The sequence below is a fragment of the Megascapheus bottae genome, chromosome 1, assembly GCF_031878675.1.
Source record: "Megascapheus bottae isolate mThoBot1 chromosome 1, mThoBot2.hap1, whole genome shotgun sequence".
Lineage (NCBI taxonomy): Eukaryota > Metazoa > Chordata > Mammalia > Rodentia > Geomyidae > Megascapheus > Megascapheus bottae.
In genome coordinates, this window is record NC_143509.1 from 100,232,516 (window position 1) to 100,254,606 (window position 22,091).

At 45.7% G+C, this 22,091-nt stretch overlaps 1 protein-coding gene across 1 annotated transcript in view; it reads right to left on the bottom strand.

Moving 5' to 3' along the window:
• Window positions 1–22,091, bottom strand: part of Hlcs (holocarboxylase synthetase) — a 135,497-nt gene that overhangs the window by 35,145 nt on the left and 78,261 nt on the right. The gene's annotated exons all lie outside the window — the stretch shown is intronic.

A 22,091-nucleotide genomic window follows, 5' to 3' on the forward strand; every position in this document is an offset into this window, starting at 1 on the left:
AAAATCTATCTTCCATTGGTCTTAGGTTTAAATTTTCTAACTGAGAGGGTGTTAGCAAGTTTTGAAAATCTAAATATTCTACCACTCATACTATACTTTATCCATGGACTTATTTTACTTATTTTAGAGATAGCATCTTGCTGTGTAGCCCAGGCTGGCCTGAATCTCAAGACACTGGAGACTGCAGGCATGTGCTAAGCATGCGCTTATCTACTGTTCTATGCTCAAGTGTGAGTTATGAAATAAGGCTCTTAAGCCAACAATGAAATCTGGTAAATTAAGCTTTAGAATTTTAATTTTTAAGTTTAAAAATATTGTGTGAAGTTCACAAGTCTTGCCCCAATATAGCTCTTATTATTCTGATTTCTATGGATTTGCTGAGAAAGTGATTTCCTCGCTAAACAGACACCATCAACTATGGGAAGTTCAAAACTGAAATCAAGAAGTTACAGATGGGGGAGGGAGCCAGATATAACACACAGAAAGATGAAGACCAAAACAAACAAACCAACAAACAACTGTTATACATCTCTCACTTTTTTTCCTCTCCAAAAAAAAAGGCAAGAAAGTCCTGTTTTGTAGCAATGTTATGCTACACATATTGGAAATATATAAGCTATATGGATTTTTTTGTTGCAACTGAGAAAATCACTTTAGTAAACTATAAATTTAGTCAGCGTCTTTCAATCCAACCTAGCTCATGATTCTAAGCCGCCCCTCCCCAAACAGCCAGGGTTTTAATAGTCAAGCTTCCATCTTCCACCACATCATTCCTGGTGCAGAGGCAAAGAGACACTCGTGGCTGTGCTGTGGAAGCCAATATTCCAATACAAGAAGACTCGTTCCTCAAAGGTTGACTTTTCCAACCAGTCCCGGAGGAAGTCGAAACAACACTGCCCATTTCCCGAATGGGGAGAATATAAGAAAGCCAATTTGAAGAAAGTGGCTTTAATGCTCTTTTCAGGTATAAGCATAGAAAGATTTACAATGATCAAGTAATATGCCAATTTCTTTCAGACGATGCCAATGCTTGATGCCAACACAATTATTACAAGTTGGAAAAATGTGCAATGAACCGGGCAGTGCACAATTTCCCTTCGCCTGTGTATGGACAACTTATAAAGTAACAGTCGTGGCAAAGCTGAAACCTTAGGTCTGAGCTTCATTGGTGTGGGGCAATGTGAGTCAAACCCCTCACCTGCAAGTACCCAACAATAAGAAATATTAGGTCAGACACTGTGAGAAACACCTGCAACCCCTACCTAATGAGGTGTGCAAGCCCGACCTTCAAGTTCTCCTCAAGCAGGAAACGTTCATGGTTAAATCTGACATAATAAGCCCCAACTCAACTTATGAAAACACTCATGTGAAGCCATTTTCTATTCCAAACTTCCAGTTCTGCCAGAATCTCATCTAAAGACACCTGGTAGAAAAATGCACCCCCATGTGTGGCTGGCATGGGGTTTTCTAGAGCCAAGCCTTGTTTCCCCGGTGGTCTTGGCAACTCAGCAGGAATAATGTACCACTCTTCCTGTCCCCTGCTGCCACCTTCTCCATCCGCCCCTCTTCCTCTCCATACACACCCAGTCACGAGACCCCACAATGAAAACCCCAAATCCTCAGGGCTTCGGTGAGTGTAAGGAGAGGGAGGTGAGTGGAAGGGCTGGCTCCCCAGGGTACCTGCCTCTGTCACAGAATGCCTGAGTCCGGGCCATGTTTAAAGAGAAGGGGCTCATTTTGGCTCTCCTGGAAGCAGGAGGGCAGCAGCCACATCTAGGTGAAGTGTCATGCTGCCACTGCTGCTCGTGAAGCAAATGGGAGGAGGACTGTGTGGGCACCAGGGAACGGGAGCTGGGCTCCTGGCATGCATACACACACAGCAAGCTCATTCGCCCAGGCGTGAGAACAGCACTCCAGGACCCCAAGGCCCTGGGGGAGGCCTGCCTCCCAACCCGGTTGTACCCAAGGATTAGGATCCCCCGCCACACAAGCTGGGGAGGGGGGCAAGTGTGGGACAGGGTTCCCAATGGCGGGGCTTACATGTACAGCCTACTCGGGCGATCTGAGTTCATTTTATAATAAAGAGCCCGTTTTCCTGCTCATCAGAATTCCATGTACCAGAGACAACCGAGACCGTTACCTCACTGAGACGATTGGTGGCTAGCCCAATGTCCCCACATGAAAACAGGCTGCAAAAGCTGACTTGAGTCTTTAGCCACACCCATAATTTAAAGCAGCCCAACTATTTCCCAAAGCCTGAGACTGAGACAGGGCCCAGGACCCAGGCTGACCTCAAACAGAGTCACTGCTTCCTGATGTCACAAGACTCACAGCTGCCACTGTTCTTTCTTGCTTTGTGCTTCAGATCCAGCTATGAGCAAAATGAGTCAACAATTCCTTTAAGAACAGTCTCCACAGCCAGGTGCCGGTAATCCTAGCTACTTCTAGCTACTTTAGGAGGCTGAGATCTGAGGATCATGGTTCAAAGCCAGTCCAGGCATGAAAGTCCATGAGACTCTTACTGCCAATTAACCACCAGAAAACTGGAAGTTGTACGGTGACTCAAGTGGTAGAGCATTTGCCTTGAACTGAAGAGCTCAGGGACAGCACCCAGGCTCAGAGTTCAAGCCCCACCACCGGGGGCGGGGGTGGGGGGGAGAAAGAATAGTCCATAATACATGTGAGCCATCGCACAAGAGAGAAACAGATACCTGCATGCCCATCTGTCCCAGCAGTGTGTACAACAGCCATGCCGAGGAGTCAGTCAAGGTGCCAAGAACGGATGGATAGATGGATGGATGGATGGATGGATGGATGGATGGATGGATAAAGGAAATATGATATATATGGATACACCATGAGCAGGATCCAGGTATGAAGAAGAGTGGAACTGTGCCGTCTACAGAAAAGTAGATGGACTGAGATCATGGGGTTTCATGACAGATGCCACATTTTCACTCATAGCCTCTAGACCTAAAATGATAATGATGGTAATAATAATTACGCAACATGTGTAGAAGGATGGGCTGTTTGGGGAAGAAATCGGTGGTGGGGAGGAGAAGGAAGAGGGTAATGGGGAATGAAAAGGCTCAATATAAATATCATATATAATCAATATATCATTCATCCATCTATCTGTCTATCCATCCATCCATCCATCCACCCCATCTATCTATGAGGACAGCATAATAAAATCTACCCAACACTAGAAAACAGGGGAGGAGGAGGGGGAGGACTATGGGAACATAATACAGGCGAACTTGTCCAGAGTATATCTCTATGGACTCATCCCAGTGAAACTCCCTGGAACTAGGAACGCATGCCTAATATAAATTGTCAAAAAAAATTCCTATGTGGATACTGATTTCTCCCCAGACAAGTCAGTTGTCTCACTGCTCAGACCCAGAAGGATTTTCAATAGCAAAACCTTAAGTTGCCAGCCTTCTTTTCCAGCCCTCTTTCCTGCAGAATGGCTTTGCGAGGCTGCAACACACGGTGCGCTTCTCGGAGAAGAAGAATCCTTCCATATACACTAATAATGGTATATAAGCATGGCTCCTCACTAAAATTTGGTACAGATCATTCGCATCTGTGCCAGTCTGGACTTCACTGGTGTCTGCCTCACCCCACACAGACCTTCCACCGAGCGCCCTGCACGCTTGCGTTTGATCTTGTGCGTTGTCACTTTCTGCATCGAACTCCTTCTCATCCTGTGCACCAGTGGAAATCAGTTCTCCAACAATTGTTGGCTCAAGATTTAAATTTAAATCTCTTCATTCTCTGCCACTCACCTACCCTCCGCCCACTGGGCACTGGTCTCCCCAGACACTGTGGCCCCTCCTTTGACATTATGCAATTCCTAGAATAGAAGAGACTGGAGTTTTGTTACCAGTGAAACGAACTCTGCGTTAGAGACATCCAAACTGTGGATTTGGCATAAGCTTCTTTCAAAAAGTACTACTCCTTTACTGGAATGTTTATGCCTGAAAAGAAGTTTCTGTGTTCTATTGTGTCCAAAGCTTTTCAAAGTGCAATTGTTCAATTTGCAAACTGCAATTGGTTAACCAAGCTAAACTTAATTAGTCCAACGATCCTAGAGCCCACATCAAACTGTGTTGTTTGATGTATTCTACATCGCCCAAGCCGCCTACAGCTGGCTGGGGGTCACAATGAAAAGACAGCCGGGCTTAGGTCTGGGAACTGAAATGAGCTGCTCGAAGTGCAGCTTTTCTTCCATTTTCTGAGGCTGCACTGCTCTGACCTTCTCCAAATCAATCCTTTGCGGATTAACATGTAAAGCAGTGTCGAATTAATTTCAGAAAGGGAATATGAGATCAGCCTGGGATCATACAAAACATCTAACTCCTAAACACACTAATGCTTCCAGCAATTCAATGAGAAGCTGTCAATAAGGGAGGGGCTCGCTGGGGAGGGGGCGGCTAGAAGGATTTGAAGGTTGGAGCAATCTATCAGACTAGTTAGCGCATTGCCTACTTCTGTGGCATGGCTAATGCATTCCACTAGAAGTTAATCCTATTTCTAAGACCCTCCGGTGAGGAACACATAGGCCGTGATGAATGAGAACTAAAATACATTAAAATTCTCAACAACTTCACCAAAAGGCACACTATTAGATTCCAAGGGGCTAAAATAAGATGGTTCATTAAAAGTGTAGATCTTAAAGAACCCTCTTTTGTGCAGGCACACTGGGGAGAGAGGGGCCAGGGTGTCACTTGTGACACCTGCAGTCAAAATATTTTTACGTTAGGCTCAAGTCGTCTAGGTACTGCTGGCTTCCACTCTGCTACCCTGCCTCAGTGGCTTGTGCTTTAGCCACACAATGGTATCATTAAACCCCCTTTTAAAAATCGGACATGAAAGCACTTAATTTCCCTTGAAGAAGCGCAGTGTTGAACACTTCTCCCCCCGCCCATTGTATGGTGCTTGTACTCATTTAAGAGATGCCTTAGTCGTGCCTCGAGGCAGCTGTCTGCAGCGGGAGAGTGTGACCCCATCTGGGGACCACGGCAGGGCAGTGGGCTTGGCCGAGGCTGTACATTACACTTGGATGTACACATGTGGATTCCCACTGCAAATTCCAACATCAGGTATGCCAAAGCCACACACCAAGGGCTCACACCTGTCATTCAAACTGCTAAATCAAGCGGGGCGGAAAAGTCCATGAAATTCTTTTCTCTAAATTAAAGTCAATTAATCTTTAATTAAAAAGTCAAAAGTGGAGGTATGGCTGAAATGGTAGAGTCAGTCTTCAGCAAAAACATCAGGAAAGCATGAAGAAGTCTTGAGTTGAAAGCTCAGTAATGGCACACAAAAAATTGAGTTGTACCACTCACTGAAATTAGCCATATGGCATATCTGCTCAGGATTTTATGCACATAAATACCCATGCGCACACACAGCACATCAGTGACTAAAAGCCTTTGAAACTCTCCTTTGATACTAGGACACACCCCAATTTTAGAAGTGCTGGAACAAAGTAGTAGTTAAACTGAAGTCAACCATGAATATATTTCCTAGTTACTTGGCAGAGTCTTGAGTGAACCAATGAACGGTCCAGGAGGAGGTGCCCGTCTGTCAGGACTACCTGCATGGAGTTGCCCACACACCACCTTTGCTCTGCACGTGCTGCTTCAAAATCAGGACGTCAGTTCCACCATTACAGTTCGTCCTATGCAGGAAGGGACCACTTGCTTGTAAACCAGAGACTAGCTTGCTAAAGTCCTTCAAGGTCGAACAAAGGTTCATGAATCCTCCTATCCTCTTTCCACTTGCAAATATCTGTATGCATTAATTTTGCCAAGGACAAGACTGCCAATAGCCCATCTATCATGTCTGAATGCACTGGATGTGTGTGCTGGTCTTCTGTCTGCCATGCTCCACGTCTGCACGGGGCGGAGGAGTATCTGGGTGTGTGTATGTGGCACATACAAGTACATACAAATGTGACTCGGGGCTATGCACATGTTTGCTTCTGTAGGTTTACAAAATCATCCCTTGTACAGTTTCCCAAGCACGACTATAAATTGGATGAATGAGTTTTTACCTAAATATTTCCCTGCATTTGAACAATGGAGACCAGGCCTATTTCACTATTTCCTGCCTCCCCATTCTTAGAGGACAAAACCAATTTTTTGTCCCCACTATTTAGCTCTGTGACATCAAGAGAAACCAAACAGAACACCATATGACAAAAGACAGAAGAGGTCCCCTTTCTCTGCAGTTTCACATTCAGTGGTATTGATTATAGCCAACTCCCAAAATACCGTATTAACCATTCTAGAAGAAACAAGTCATAACTTTTCAACCAAGCCCTTTGGAGTGGCATAACTAAATCTTGAACCATTTGCTCTGTCCTACCTGAGACACGAGTCATTTCCTCAGCCAGAGTATTCACAGTGTTTGCATACTGCCTGCCTGCGGTCACTTGGCGTCCCCTTGGTCACCAAATCAACTGTGGTGAGATTGCAGTGCTGTGCTCTGGTAACCCTTTTTAAAATTTTTAATGTCACCCAAATACAAGATTACTGATGCAGATGATTCAGTGAAACAGTTAAGAGTTTATCAAAGGAATGGATATTCAGGGAAAAACACACTGCCTGCTAAGTTCTGCCCAGTTATCAATATCAGACATCCATTAGGAGGGGCTATATCCCTCTCCCATAAGACAGGAAGGCCACTGAAGCACTGAAGTACTATCAAGTCTCAGCAAGAACAACAGGAAGACTCTCAGAGTATGAGAAACTTACAACAGGCCATGAAGCATGCACATTCCTAAGATAAATACCCTAATAGAAGCATAAGGCTCATCAGCTGTTGAAAGTCCTCTAACGAAGAGGTATCTGGGCACATGACCCTGGCTGGCTCCACAGCTCTGCCGCCCTCCACAAGTCTTCTGCCATTCTTCAGGAAATCACCTGACATCACCAAGGCCACAGTGATGTTATTTCTGGTACAGAAATGTGGAATCTCTGTTTCTTGCTGGCTTCCTTTTCACTATAGTGTGAAGACATCTTTCATGGAGACTTCCTGAGAATCACAGCTAAGATAAAAACTTGGGTGATCTAGATATACAATTTGGAAAGGCCATGAATGGAATAAAGCACACTCTACTTTCCTAACCCCAGAGAAACACAAGTTAGAAAGGAAGTCCCACCTTCCTCCTGAATAGAAGAGAGCCAATGCTCATCCTTACATTCGGAGAGCACTTAAAATATGGCGATTCTTTCAGAAAGTGATTTGGTGTAATGATCAGCAGTCATTCACCTAGTGACTGTGCTCCTTGCATTTGTCCCTGAATTACTTTGGGAAAAAAAACATGTGCATGTTCAATGTAGCTGAACACACAGTGGCTCACGTATGAAAAGTCTAATAAATCCACAGCAAGCCTCAGGGATGGATGGCCAATACCTGTCATGACATCTCTGAGGATGTGGAGACCAAGCGGTGATCAGTAAGTGAAGATCCAGAATATTGCGAGGGTGACAGCTGCCGGCCGCTGATGACACAGGACATGTGTCCAATGAAGACACTGGAATTCTGCTGTTCCACTGCCATTATTAGTGCTGTGAGCAGAAGGAACGGAGGCAAGGAGCTAACATTCAGGACATTTTGACCAATCACCCAGGAAGAGAAACATCTAGAGGCTATTTCTCTGGAGCCTTTTCCCCAGGTAGAAAGAAGTAAGAATTCTTAGTAAGAGTAAGAATAATATACTGCCTTTAAAAGTTAGGATCCAAGGGCTGGGAGTTTGGCCTAGTGGTAGAGTGCTTGCCTACCATGCACAAAGACCCGGGTTTGATTCCTTGGTACCACATATATAGAGAAAAAGCCGGAAGTGGTGCTGAGGCTCAAGTGGTAGAGCTCTAGCCTTGAGAAGAGAAAGTCTAAGGACAGTGCTCAGGCACTGAGTTCAAGCCCAGGACTGCCCCCCCACGAAAAAAAGTTAGGGGCCATGCCCATGGCACACAGCTGCAATTCTTGCTACTCAGGATGCTGAGATCTCAGGATCACTGTTCAAAGCCAGCCTAGACAGGAAAGTCTGTGAGACCCTTATTTCCAGTTAGCCACCGGAAAACGGGAAGTGGAGCTATGGCTCAAAGTGGTAGAGTAATAGCCCTGAGTAAAAAAGCTCAGGGACAGTGCTTAGGCCCTGAGTTCAAGCCCTATGACTGATCAAAAAAAACAAATGAAGTGAAAATCATTAGGAAAACCAAGAATTCTCACAACTTTACTCTATGGACTGTGATTTTAATGTAAGAGTAACAAAGATGGAAAAATCCATCAAAACCATCATTTTACATCACTCTGTATAAACTTGAAATAGTTTCTAACCAGCCTAGATAAATTTCAGGGGTTTTTTTCAGTCAATATTTGAAATACATTATCACCTTTTACAACTATTGGTTTAACTGTTTTTTTTTCCTTTCCCAATGAATAAATCTTTTAATCCACCTCCTCCATATCCATTCTTTACTTTTCCCACAAGCTCCAGGAGTTGAGGTCACCTGTGACAGAAATAGCTTCTCTGTGATCGCCTATGGTTTTCCTACTTCTTTGTCTTTAGGATTATAGTGCTCTTCATTCCCTTTTTCCTTGTTTTGAACTCAGGACATGGCACCCTTGCTCGGGATTTTCATTCAAGGCTGGTGTTCTACCACTTGAGCCATAACTCTACTTCCAGCTTTCTGGTTAGTTAATCAGAGACAAGAGCTCCACAAGCTTCTGTACCTGGGATGGCTTCCATTCTCCATCCTCAAATCTCAGCTTCCTCAGTAGCTAGGACTACAGGCATGAGCCACTGGAGCCTGGCATTTCTTTCTTTTCCATTCCACTAGATTTGCAGCAGTTTTCTTTCAGCACTCAATTGACCTTGGCACATCTATCTCAGGCAAGCTCATCTGCAATTCAGCATGAAAACGTCCAGATGTCACAGGAGAAGTGCGTATGTAACCACGCAGAACCCGTCCTGACGACCGAGAGGAGAGCACCACGGACTGTGCGGCCCGGTGTGCAGACGAGGACTGGCTTCTCCACAGCTGACAACAGCTCTGCACTGACGACGTCAAGGCAAAGGCAAACAGGAACATGAAAGAGTCATTAAGTGGTACAGTGGGAGATGAAAGGAGAGGGGGCTGTCTTCGAATGAAGCCGCCACACAGGAAGCCATAGATCTCCGGTGCCTACGTGAAAGGGCTTTAGAGTGAGAGGAGCTTGGATTCTGTCCAGCGTTTGATGGACGATGTCAGTGGCGCCTCATGGAAAGCACCTCAGGAGAGGAGAAGATAAAAGAAAAGGTTCTGGAGTAAGACAAGACAGGAGCGGTCTTTCCGGAGATGAATTTTGGAGCTGTGAGGAGGAGCTGGGAGAGACAGTGCTTGCAGGAACTAGGTTGAACCACTCCAGAAATTACCCACTGCTCCAAGCTCATCAGCCTTGTAAGATGCCTTTGCTCACCACTGGACCAAGGCCAGTGTGACGGAAGCCCAACATTCCTGCACTCTTGGTGCTCTCCTGTTCTGCAGAGGCTGAACAAATTAGCAGTGGCATTCCCAGACTCCTGACAGGCAAGGCTCTCAAGGTATTGGGTATCGGCTTGCCAATTAGATGTGCTCACATGAGATCTGAAAGGAGAAAGAAAGGCAGAGACCCTCTCCTGCCATGCTGCAAGCCTTTCCATGTCTGGAATGACAGGAATAGCCTGACAAGGTATTTTGGGCCTGACCACATGGTTTTTGGGTGTTATGTGCAGGTGCTGCTACAGCAGGGAGCTGCCTCTAGCTGGCTGGCAACTGGAGGGCTGCTCTTGAGCGTGCTAGTTCCGGTGAGGTCTCCCCCTCCTCAGCAGTGGTCTGCTTTGGTGACTATTTCTAGAAGCCTCTCCTGAGACTGGCCTGGAACCATCACTTTATGGCTTCCCAATGGTCTCTCCAAGCACCTGCATTTAAACCCCTTTTTGCTCAAAAGACCTAGACCTGAGCTCTGACTTCAGTCTACAAAATGTCCTCCTTTGCCAGGTGCTAGTGGCTCACACCTGTAATCCTAGCTATTCAGGAGGCTGGGATCTGAGAATCATGGTTTGAAGCCAGCCAGGACAAAAAAGACTGAGACTTTTACCTTCAATTAATCACAGAAAAAGCCAGAAGTGGTATGTGGCTCAAGTGGTAGAGTGCTAGTCTTGGCAAAAAAGGAACTCAGGGATAGCTCATAGGCCAGTAAAATAAATAAGTAAGTAAGTAAGTAAATAAATAAATAAATAAATGTCCTTTATCTCCAATGCATATAGGGAAAGACAGAATATTCTAACACATGGCTCTTCTAGAATGGCTATATCAAGTAATAATTCATGTTAGGCCCTGTGTCATAACACAATGAATGAAGTATATGATTTATTATCCCCATTTACCAATGAGGAAGCTTGCTCATACTTAACAAGAGACCTAGGACTTCATTTTGCTACAGTGCCTCTCAGTACATTTACATATTAAATACAGAACAATATCCAAGAAAAACAAGGGATGGAAGCAACTGAAGGCCCGGAATTGAATTAGAAAGTATAAATATGCTCTGAGCACAGGCAAAAGAGAATAAGGAAGAGGAAGAATATAGGGTAACAGGATATCAGGAGTAGTGTGCGTCTAAGAGCTCAGACATGGAGGAGGGAGGGCCAAAGGATGGCCTGTGGATCAATTCTGACATTTGTAGTCTAGCTGGGAATTGAGGTAGAATCCATGAGAAGCTTATTCTCATTTTGTGAGTCAGAATTGTTACCTAGCTCAGAAAAATGAACATTAAATTCCCATAGCAGAAGACAACTTGTAATTTTCAATTTTCCTGAGGCAAAGTGTTTTGCTTTCCAGTTGACTACGTCATTGAAGAAATCTTTATTCTTCATCCTTGGCTTTTTCATCCGTTTTTTTTTTTTTCTTTTTTTGACACTCCTGGGCCTGAGCTCAGGGCCTGAACACTGTTCTTGGGCTTTCTCAAGGCTAGAGCTCTACCACTTGAGCCACAGCACCACTTCTGGCATTTTTCTAGGTATGTGATACCAAGGAATTGAATCCAGGTCTTCGTGGATGCTAGGCAAGCACTCTACCACTAGGCTAAACTCCTGGTCCCTTATCTGCTTTTTTTTAACCCTAAAATATTAGCAAATAATTTAGAAAAAGTAGTTCCATGTTCTGACAAACAGAAAAGGGAATATTCAATTTTATGTATAGTGGGAAGAGGTAACTAAAAGTATCAGGCTTTTTACAAGGCGGCGAAGTCGTGATAGCTAGACTGAATTTCTCAAGACAGTATTTATATTCGTGAGGCAGGATAGCGTAGGGAGAATGAGGCATGGTAACTGGCTGTCAGGAACTCAACGACTCAAGCGTAAAGCTTGTCTGTCCACTTCCCTTACAATTAAGGGAACAAAGTCATTTTAGGGGAAATGAAGCAGGATAACAAGAAAACTGAGGCCTGGGAAGGCAACTCAAATACAGTGTTTAGAAACACAGAAATGCTATCTTTGCTTCAAAGAGAGACAACAGCATGCATTCATTCCTGCCTTCCTGAGAAAATTCCTTCCCAAATGGAAATCACCTACCCAGGTTGCAGAGAGCAGCAGGCCCTCCTTGTCTCAAAGATAAGCATCTGTTTTATGGCAGGATGCATTCCTACCTGGAAACCCAGAAAGTAACACCAGGTTGTGATTAGAGCAAAGACAAAGCACCTATCTTTATGTAACTTTAAAGGCAACACCCCTGCCTTTACCCTATAAACACACCCAATAGTCCACGGAGATGTGTGTCCCTCTGGGTATCTCCTTGTGTGCGCACACATCTGTGTGTGTGTGTGTGTGTGTGTGTGTGTGTTTGTCTCTCTCAGTCGGTCTCTCCCTATGAGAACACCCACTCTATTAAAGTGTGTTTCTGCCCTTCTGTGTGTTTGTCTGCTTTTTTGTCTGTCTGTGTGCCTGCTTGTTTACTTAATATAGCTCTGCCAAGTTTTCTTACCATCGTGACTTGCCCAGAAATTCTTATTCTGTGATCGAAGTCAAGGGCCCTAAGTGAAGAGTTCCTACATTTAAAGGGAAGCTTCACTAAACCTCATCTCCGTCAGGTGACACTTCCTATAACTCCACAGATCAGTACTTGGGTACCCTGATGGTACTCAAAAGTTTGTGAAAAAGAATACTTGGATGGATGGATGGATGGATGGATGGCTATACTTCACTAGAGCTGGCAGGATCAACACCTTGGAAATGTTAAAGAGACACTGCTTTTCCTTCTTTCCTTCTTTCTTTTTCTTCATTCCTAAGATAATGGCATCTTCAGCATTTTCTCCCTAAGTGTAATAGATAATACAATACCATGTTTCCACTAACACCAAAACCAATTCACATTAGAAGGGGTTCTTCCATCCATCAGAGTTAATTTTCTAAGTGGATAAGCAATTAACGATGCCAAGTAGATTAAAATTGATCCATCACATAAAAGTTGCGATCAATAAAAAAAACAATCTGTAAATTTGATTGCATAAATCCTTTTTACTTAAGTCTACCATAAGCATAATTTCCAAGATTGCTACTTTGCTCTCACTAACAAAGAAAACGAAGTAGAGCTACAGCATGGTGTAGTTCTCAGATGACAATACACCTACTTAAAAATGTGGGATCATCCTTGGAAGTCAAATGTTTGAGGATCACAGAAGGTTGCTAATCAACAAAAACAAAAATGTGGTTAAATCATCCCTGGGGATCCAGCTAAGGTCCCTCATGAGATACTATAAAAAAAATGCTCCTGGAAATGCAGCTTGTTTTATTTAACTGGTTCCAAAAGCCCTTCCTGGTTTTCCTGCTTTGGCAACTTTCTGCCCTGTCCTTTGGCTTGTGTCTCTTGAGGGTTTGCCTAGCACATCACCCATCTTTCCTGCCCCTGCTCAGTGATACATCACTGCCACGCCATCAAACGATGCCGCATTTTAAATGCTCTCCATCTTTGGCTACAAGACGATCCCACTGCACCTGCAGGGAGTTATGTATAGGCTGAACTATGCTCCCCAAATCCACATGTTGGAATCCTAGCCTCTAGCACCGAAGATACAACTGTATTTTGAGGCAGGGTCTTCACAGAGGTAACTGATAGTATTCAGAGAGGCCCTAAGCTGGCCTGCCCAGTATTCTTCTAAAAAGAAATGTGAGCACAGGCATGTGTGGAGGGAGATTATGTGACGACATGGGGAGAAGAGGCAACCTGGAAGGCCTCGGAAGGAACCAAGTCTGCTCGGAAGGAACCAAGTCTGCCCGGAAGGAACCAAGTCTGCCCATTCCTGCATCTTGACTTCAGCATGCAGCGCTGGAGGGGTACACTCCTGTTGTTGGTTTAAGCCCGTCCCCCGCATGCTCTGCCAGCGATTCTAGTGGAACCAGCTCTCTTGGCAGAAGTGGTAGTGAGCAGAGCACCAGGAAGCTGGAAACAACCTGTGGTCTGCTCCATGATCCAGTGCTCCCAGATTCCTGTGGAATTCCACCTTTTCTAGAGTTGTGTCTGTTGACTTAACAGCAGGAAGGCCTGTTTAACACCTGGGCTGTCAACAGACACATTTCACTAGCACAAGTAGACACGGGGATCCCTAAATTCCAAGGGGAGGAGAGCTTTACCTGGGGATATCAGCAGCCCCAGTTATCAGCAAGAAGCCATTGCACAGTGCTGACAGTTCAGTGGACGACTGCCTCAAATGTTCACAGCTCATCACCTCAGCTCCTGAACTCCCACCCACCCCACACTGTTGGGTTTTTAGCACTCTTTGTCTCCTGACCAGCAGGAAGGGCAAAGAGAACACGCCCCGACTAAGATGAGACTGAGAAAGGATAGGGCCGGCTGGCTGCCTTCACCCAGCCCTCCCTCTCCAGAGGGAAGACACAGACGCCCAGGGAGACTGTCAAGGCATACTCGTTTAATGGGAAGATACCAGCGGCTAAAGTAAGAAGCAGGAGTCCATGTAGCATAAAAATAGGTAGGACAGCGGGGGAGGTAGGTGTGGTCAGAGGGCGGCAGGGCCAATCTATGGGTTCGAGGTAGCCTTATTTTACATCATAAACCATAGCTAAACCTCCCAGCCAGGAGACAGGCAGGTTGGATCTCCAAAACCAGGAAGTGAGCACTGGGCCACGAGGTAGGCCTTTTACCCTTGATGTGACGTGCCCCACACCATACCTGAACTCCCTCTCGTGTGCAAGGTACGCGTGGACCCTGGGTGGCTTTGTGGCTACCTTCTTCCATCTGCTAGCAGCTCCTAAACCTCATCTTGGGAAGCCTTCTGCCTCATTTGAGGCCATAGATGTGTCACTCCTCCTCTCATGGGGTCGTGCTGGGGATCTGGTGGGGAGGGGGGGGAACATAGGTCTAACCAGAAGCACCACCATTGCTTTCTGGTACTAAACCAAATAAGAATCTACTGTCATCTCAGCCAGTCAATATCTGGGAACATCTCCATTATCACGTGACAAGTTGCAGAAACAATTCTTTTGAGCTTTACTGAATTTTTAAAAATCAAAAAGTGGGGAAAATAAATCTTTGAAGGTAGCTGAAGAGAAGAATAAATTAATCTCTGAATATAAAATTCTTATATCCAAGATGTAATTTTGTCTAGAAATTAAGAGATATTACAATACCTAGGCACTGAATAGTTTGAGATTAAATATTCTTTGTGGGCAGAAGGAACTTTTTTCTTTTATAGTTTTGTTTGCTTTGGGTTTGAGAGAGTGTCTCACAATGCTGCCCAGGGTCTAGAATTCTTGGGCTCAAGCAATCCTTTAGCTGCTGGAACAACTGCAGCCGAAATCCACTCACAAGCTACAGATCACCACGTGGCTGGACAGATCACACAAGCATTCGGAAGCCATCACTGCCGGGCTCTCCCCAATCGGCAGTGACATGGGTCTCCACGCTGGGGAGGAGGAGATGGGAGAGGAGTGACAGTGCGTGACTGTGTACGCAGTGAGCTGCCAGAGACAGCAAGCCCAAGGGGGCCGCCAACACTGCAAAGTAGGGGTCCCGCCCCACCACCCACCAGAGACCAAGCTCACTCAAGAGAAACCGCACAGGGGCATGGGGTACTGCAGACATCCTGGCAGACTGAGGCTGGGTGTGAAGAGATGCTTCCATTAAGTATTTCTGAGGCTTCATCTGAATGCAAAAGCAAACTTTTAGGCGAGGAATGGGAACAACTTCTTGGGAAAAAGCGATTCTCAGTCAGGAGCTGAGTGGAGTCAGGAATGCTGCGGGTCAGACACCTTTTCAAGGAGCCGACTGTCCTGACCTGCCCAGTGAAGGTCTTCGGCCCCAAGCAGCCCTGCCCAGCAGGTGTGGGGGGGCTGCACCCAACACAGCAGGCCACGAGGGTGGCTTCCACGATTTAAAGTTAGTGTGGGGCTGGGAGTTTGGCCTAGTGGTAGAGTGCTTGCCTGGTATGCACAAAGACACAAGTTCAATTCCTCGGTACCACAAACATAGAAAAAAAGAGCCGGAAATGGTGCTATGGCTCAAGTGGTAGAGCGCTAGCCTTAAGAAAGCCCAAGGACAGTGCTCAGGCCCTGAGTTCAAGCCCGAGGACCAGCAAAATAAAACAAAGTTAGTGCAGACACCAGGGCACCTGATGTAGAGTATGAATAGAACAACTTGGTCTCCCAACTGCAGTGATAGATTTTAATTCCACATTATGTCAAGTGATTCACAGAGCCAAGAAACTTTACAATACTACCTACTCTTAATTCAATCCCACAGAAATCAGGCAGCAGAGGCAATAATTATAATTATCACCTTTTGGGTTAAAAATGTGATAAAAACCAAATGACAATTAAAATGTGTTTTATGAGCAGCAAGATGAATTCGGAGCAAATGTCAAAGCTGAACCAGGAACTCATAATTTAGCTACATGACATTTGAAGCAGTCGTTTTACCACTCCGCCCCGCCCCGGTCCACAAACTGGAGCTCAGTCCATACAGCCACTCTGGGGAGAGGCAGCATGGAGCCAGGGCAGTCCTGGGGGTGGGGTCTCACTACCCCGGCAGGCCACACCCAGCATGCCTTGCTCTCAAGTTTACAGTCCTGGGCACCTCTCCCAATCCGTGCTGGGATCCAGTGTCAGGAGTTGATGCATACCAGGACAGGATCAGCTGTGCTGCCAGGAGGGGCTTAATTAGCCACTTGAAGATGCCACGCTCTGTGAGCAATCATAGAAGCAGGACAATCTTTCTTCAGGCACGTCAGGGTGGGTGTCCTCTTTCTGCAGGCCTCTAGGTGCTTCGGCAGCATCCACGAGCCATTCATTTCTACTTTATAACTCCAAGGAAGAATCACCAGCTGACAGTGGCCCTCCACCCCTTCTTCCCCAGACCTGCCCACGGCACATGCCCTGAGCTCAGGACATCCACCCACAGCCACCCCAGTGCCACTGCTTGCTTGGATTCATAAGTGGCTCCACTACCCACCCCTGCAAAATGGCTCTGGATCTCAGCCCCACGCCCATGGCTCCCAGAGGAGGAACACTGTGCCGTAAGGTTAATCTGCCTTCTCACTAGCACGAGGCCATCCTGAGGCCACACCAGGACCATGCACAGTGGAAAGCCTGATGTCACTGGAACAAGAACCAGGCATGACCTGAGTCACCCTCTCACGCTGCCAGACGTGGATGAAAGAATGTGTGTTGGATGACAAGAAACACACAAACTGCTGATATGTGACATTCTAAGAAAAGATATCTGCCCTGCTTGTTTTTCAGAAAGCGAATCATAAAGGTTTTAGGAAAAACTATGTTATATCACCCTTACAGTGAGAGGTGCTTTTTCAAGAGACTAAGAGACAGCTCAGTCTCCCCCACAATGCATTTGGCCAAATGTATTTTGCCTCTGCTTATGGTCAAGTCTAAACCAAGAGGCTAACATACACATCTCGGCAAAAGCCATTATGAATCAGCAGATCCTACAGATGAAACTTGACATTTCAGCAGGAATACAGCAACACTTCAAAAATTTATTTTCCCCATTAGGCTTGAAGGATACAAGCAGCAGCACAGGCAAATCCCCAAGGTCAAGAGAAAAATCAAGAGGGACAACGTTTCCATGTTGAAGAGTGGTTTTTCATAGAAGTGTAATCTTTGAGAAATGGACAAGCATGCTTAATCAGCAGCATCATATCAAGACAAGAATGCCCACCAGGCTTGTCCCTGCGGGCTGGGGGGCTCGGAGCAGCCCCGCCTAGTGAAACCCCATCCTGACAACTAACTGCTTCCCAGGAAGGAATGGCACAAAGTCGAACCTGGAAACAAAATAGATATGTTCCCTGACACAAAGCCAGAATGTGAATCCTGCTTGACAGCCTCTGAGCTTTCCTTGCCCCTAAAGTAACGCAGGAGACAGGGCTAATTTTAAGGCTGGAGAATACTTTGGAAGTACCTTTAGAGCATCTGGTCCTATTTGGGGGCTAACGTGGATACTCTGAGTGGCAGCTGGGTCAGAGCAGCTGAGGACCGCATCCTGACTCCCTGAGCCCGGCCAGGCACAGCATCCACCCTGTAGGAAGAGGCCTGTTACACCGCGCTGCTCCCCGCTCTGCCACCAATGTGCTGCTTACTAACAGGAGTCTCTTTTCCTTCCTCGATAGATGAAATGCCCCCTCCTCCTTCCTCCCCCACCTCCTCCCCCCCCCTCAGACACAGACACACACACACACACACACACACACACACACACACACACACACCCCTCTCTGTCTTACTATCTTGACTTTGCACATCCTGAATGACCGGAGTGCTGGACCCTAAATCCAATAACATGTGTCCTTATAATAGACAGATGAGAAGACACTGCCACACGAGGAGAAGGTCACGTGACGGCTGACGCAGACACCCCCGGGCATCCTTAAACCAGGAGAGACTGGAAGAGGCCTTCCTCAGGAGCTCCCACAGAACAGAGTCTGGCCCGTGCCTCGATTTTAGGCTGTGGCCTTCAGAACTGTGCGAACTATTTTCAATAATTCTCAGCAGCTCCAGGAAACCTAGCCCCACAGGTCTCCCCTCAGAGAGCAGAGGAGCATCACGCCTGCCATCATGAGAAGCTCCAGGGGTCCACAGTTGGAGGGGACTGAACTTGGCACTGCTGAGGCTCCATAGGACCCGTGGCTAGCCAGGGCATGTCACCCTAAGATTGACACATCTCAGCCCGGCTCTTGCAAATGCTATGGCCAGTTAGCTTTGAACTGTTGCCATGGGAGGGAGGGAGTTGAGAAGATGGCTTCCACACATTTTAATTTCTTATTATTTGGGGGAGAATTTGCTTTCCTTTTCATACCAACACAGTACCCCTGGCTTGCTCATAGGAAGAGGAGGCAGCTCGAGGGAAAAGCACGAGGGGAGTGGAGAGCAGAGGGAGGCTGCAAGGCTGACCAGATGTGCCCAACCGTGCAACTTCAAAGCCAGCACTCAAAACTGGGCAAGGAAAAGAGCAGCACACACTGCGGAAGAGATGAAAATGTCAAAAGGTTCCTAAGAAGGTAGAACAGCTCACCGATGTCATAATTTTACTTTCATGTTTCTGACACTTTTTTGGGGGAGGGTGACAGTCCTGGGACTTGAACGTAGGCTTGAGTACTGTCACTGGACTTTTTTTTTTTTTCCCTCAAGGCTGGTGCTTTGTGGTAGTTAATGGAAGGTAAGCGTCTCAAGGACTTTCCTGCCTAGACAGGCTTTGAACCACAACCCTCAGATCTTAGTCTCCTGAATGGCTACAATTACAGGTGTGAGCCAGTAGCTTTCAGTGAAAAAGCCAAGGGACCATGAATATGGTCAAATACTTTATATGTCTGGGTAGACAGAACAAGGATGCTTGTTGAGATTGGCAAGTGGGGGAGGGGAGTGAGGCGAGTGATGGAGTGAGAGAGTGTGATGGATGTATGGTGCATGCATGTATGGACATGTCAAATGCATTCTCACTTTGAACCCTTGTACAAAACAAATTAAATGCCAATAAAAACTGTGGGACAATGGGTAAAGACTGGACTATGTAACTTAGGAAGGGGAATGGGAGAGATGCGAGAATGACATTGATCAAGGTACACTTACGGTACTCATAATCTAACTTACAGAACTGAAACCCCCTTGTACTACTTAATCTTTTTAAGAAGTGGGGGGAAAAAGATGATTCCAGCCAATCGATAATGCTTAGAACTGGGCAATTCCCTATGAGAGGGAAACCGTTCTACTCATGACAGTAAATATTAGGCAACTCATAGGATGTGTAGCACTGGGGATGGATCCTAATATAAATGATAGGCTAATCATGTATAATAAATATACACACCGATGTCAATGATAAGGGGGGATGGAGGAGGGGGAGACAGAATCAGCGGAAACACCATCCTTTCTGTCCAATTTTTCTGCTAACTTCAAACTCCTCTAAGAACAGATCTATCAATTAAAATAAATCTTCCTCCTCCCTTTTAAGATCTCCACATTTCGCTTTGATGGGCTTGCATTAAACAGCAGGAAAGGACAAAAGCAGTAAACATTTTCAAGCATCTTCACTGGTAAGTACGAAAAATTTTTTCCCACCCACTGCCAGTGACTATAAACACATAATTTTAGAAATTCATTAATGGGGAACAATCATCATTTAAAAAAAACTGGGCCTGCAGACTCTTCTTCTGGGTAAAAAAATATAACATAAAATGTATTCAAATAAAAGCAAGAATGAGGTGGCCTGGAATACCGCAGGGAGAAATCTGATCGATTGGGCCCATAGGAAAGATGTATGCGTTAGGTGTTCCCTAATTACAGCTGCTTTGGTGGGCAGCAGCACTGGTGAAGCAGATGTGAGGAACCTATTAAAGGAGGGTTTCCAACATCTGCTTGCAATTGAAAGGCAATTGTAAATACAGCAGAGAAGGTCAATTGGGCCAATTAAGGCCAATGTGAAAATCCACCACTGTGGGTTTCTTTGCAAGCTCACATGGACTTGGGTTTTTATGCTTCTATTTCCACAACCACAATTTTTTTTAACACAGGAAATGGGCTTAATAACAACTTTTGTCCATTTTGATGGCGATTTACAAAATGGCAGCAAACTGTTCACAGTAGTGAGTACACACCTTTGGCTTCATGATGCCACATTCTTCTTCCCTCCCACACCCAAGCCTCACCTCCCACCAGGGGGCCTACAGAGGGCAGACAGGTGGGGAATGCCAACACTGGCTTCCTTTTTAACCCAGAGCGAAGGAAGGCACGTGTCATCATCAGGAAGCCAGTGCCACGGCACACATATTTCTATCTTGAGTGTGTCCACAGACTAGGAGAAATCATGAAATTTCACAAACCATTACAACAAAAGCAAATTCTACCATCCTTAATTGAAGTGTGCAAGAACTAGAATGTGAACATCTCACTTGTGTCACACATAACACAGAAAAACGGCTTACAAAAACCCTGCCTGTGTTCTAAACACAGTCTTAATTGCTGTCCAACAGCTGGCCTGCAGGGTGGACAGAGACTCTAGGAGACAGAGGACCCATAGAGAGAAGGCTGTCAGTTCCGTAACTAGGTAAAAGGGGCAGTAAGAACTCAGTCCTGGCAAGCAGGATATATTTTAGTGGCCTAGACCCTTTAAATTACACTTTTTATAAAAGAGGGGCGGGGGGAAGCAAGGCTAGGCAGACCTAAATCCAAGTTCTACACTGTGTCCAGGTGACCACAAAACCCCAGTTTCCTTCTCTGAAATAGGAGTGATGCTACCTTCCCATTTAAACATTTAGAGCTCTAAAGTTAATACCTGGTCTTCAATAACTGCTGGCCTCCTATCACTGATAAATGGTAGGTGCCTAATAGGGCTACGCTCCTCTGTCACCTTCTCATCTTCCAAAGGGGGCTGGACCCTTGGACCCAATCAAGATCACAGTTCTCCTAAACGTTTCTTTCATTTATTTCTGGGGGCAGCCACAGCAGTTGTGTTGCTGCTGTTACCATTCCTTTTGTGGGTAACAACTACATTATGAAAGCAGCAGCATGATGAACAAAGCAAATTCTGAAGGAAAGTCAATACAGGCCAGAGAAACCTAAGTGGAGAAAAAACTTTTTTCCCCTTCCATCCGTCTTTTACTTTTCAACCTTGAGGCTCAGCTCCCTCCCGTCTGAGCAAGAAGAAAGAGTCCTGCTTGTCTAAACAACTGCTAAGTCTGAAGGCAAACAGCTCAACTGCATGTATGCTGCAGCACCATTCCTGTCAATAAGCCCATCCCTGCTTGATTGGCTCAACAATGCCAGACTTAAAGCCACCCGCTCATCCGCCCTCACATCCCAGCACACAAGGAGATTTTCAAAGATCTCTTCCAAGAGCAGCTCTTGCAAAATCACAAAAATCTAACTAATCCATGTGGTTCACTGCTTTGGCTGTACAGCTTAAACTAATTTTAAGACATTCTCTTCTGTAAATAGTGGTGTTTGGAATGCCACCATTGCCGCAGTATAAAATGATGTATCACTTTCTTTTGAAATTCAATTGCAGTCATTTTATGAAGCTTGTGACAGTAACCTCAGGGTTGAGCAAAATTACCTGTGGTTTAGAAGATACAAACAGCCCCAGAGGCAGGGGATATTTGTGACATCAAAATCAAAGCTTTGCAGGCTCCCATCTCCTCTCTTAAAAAGCAAGTGGCTAGCTAAGATCCGGTGTGAGAAGCAATCACTAGGTAAGAACCACCAGTCCACTGGTTTCTAAGACTCACTGGAAAGTAATTTCATGGTGCTAACAGCACATAGCCAGCAGGCCCTACAGTGGGTGTCCTACTACCCATCTCCACCGCAGAGCACGTAGGGAACTCTGGAGCTGAGCGGTGAGACCAGGAAAAGGGTAAGAGGTTGGAAAACTGCCTCCTCAGTACTCAGAAGGCTAAGAACTGGACCCTGGCAGGGTCAAAACAGGCAAGGCAAGATACATGTATAAGTTACAACTAACTGGACACGCTGGTGTGTAAGTCACAGTTGATTGGCACCTCTGCCGCTTAAAACATTGAGAATAAGATGAATGCTTGTGTTACGT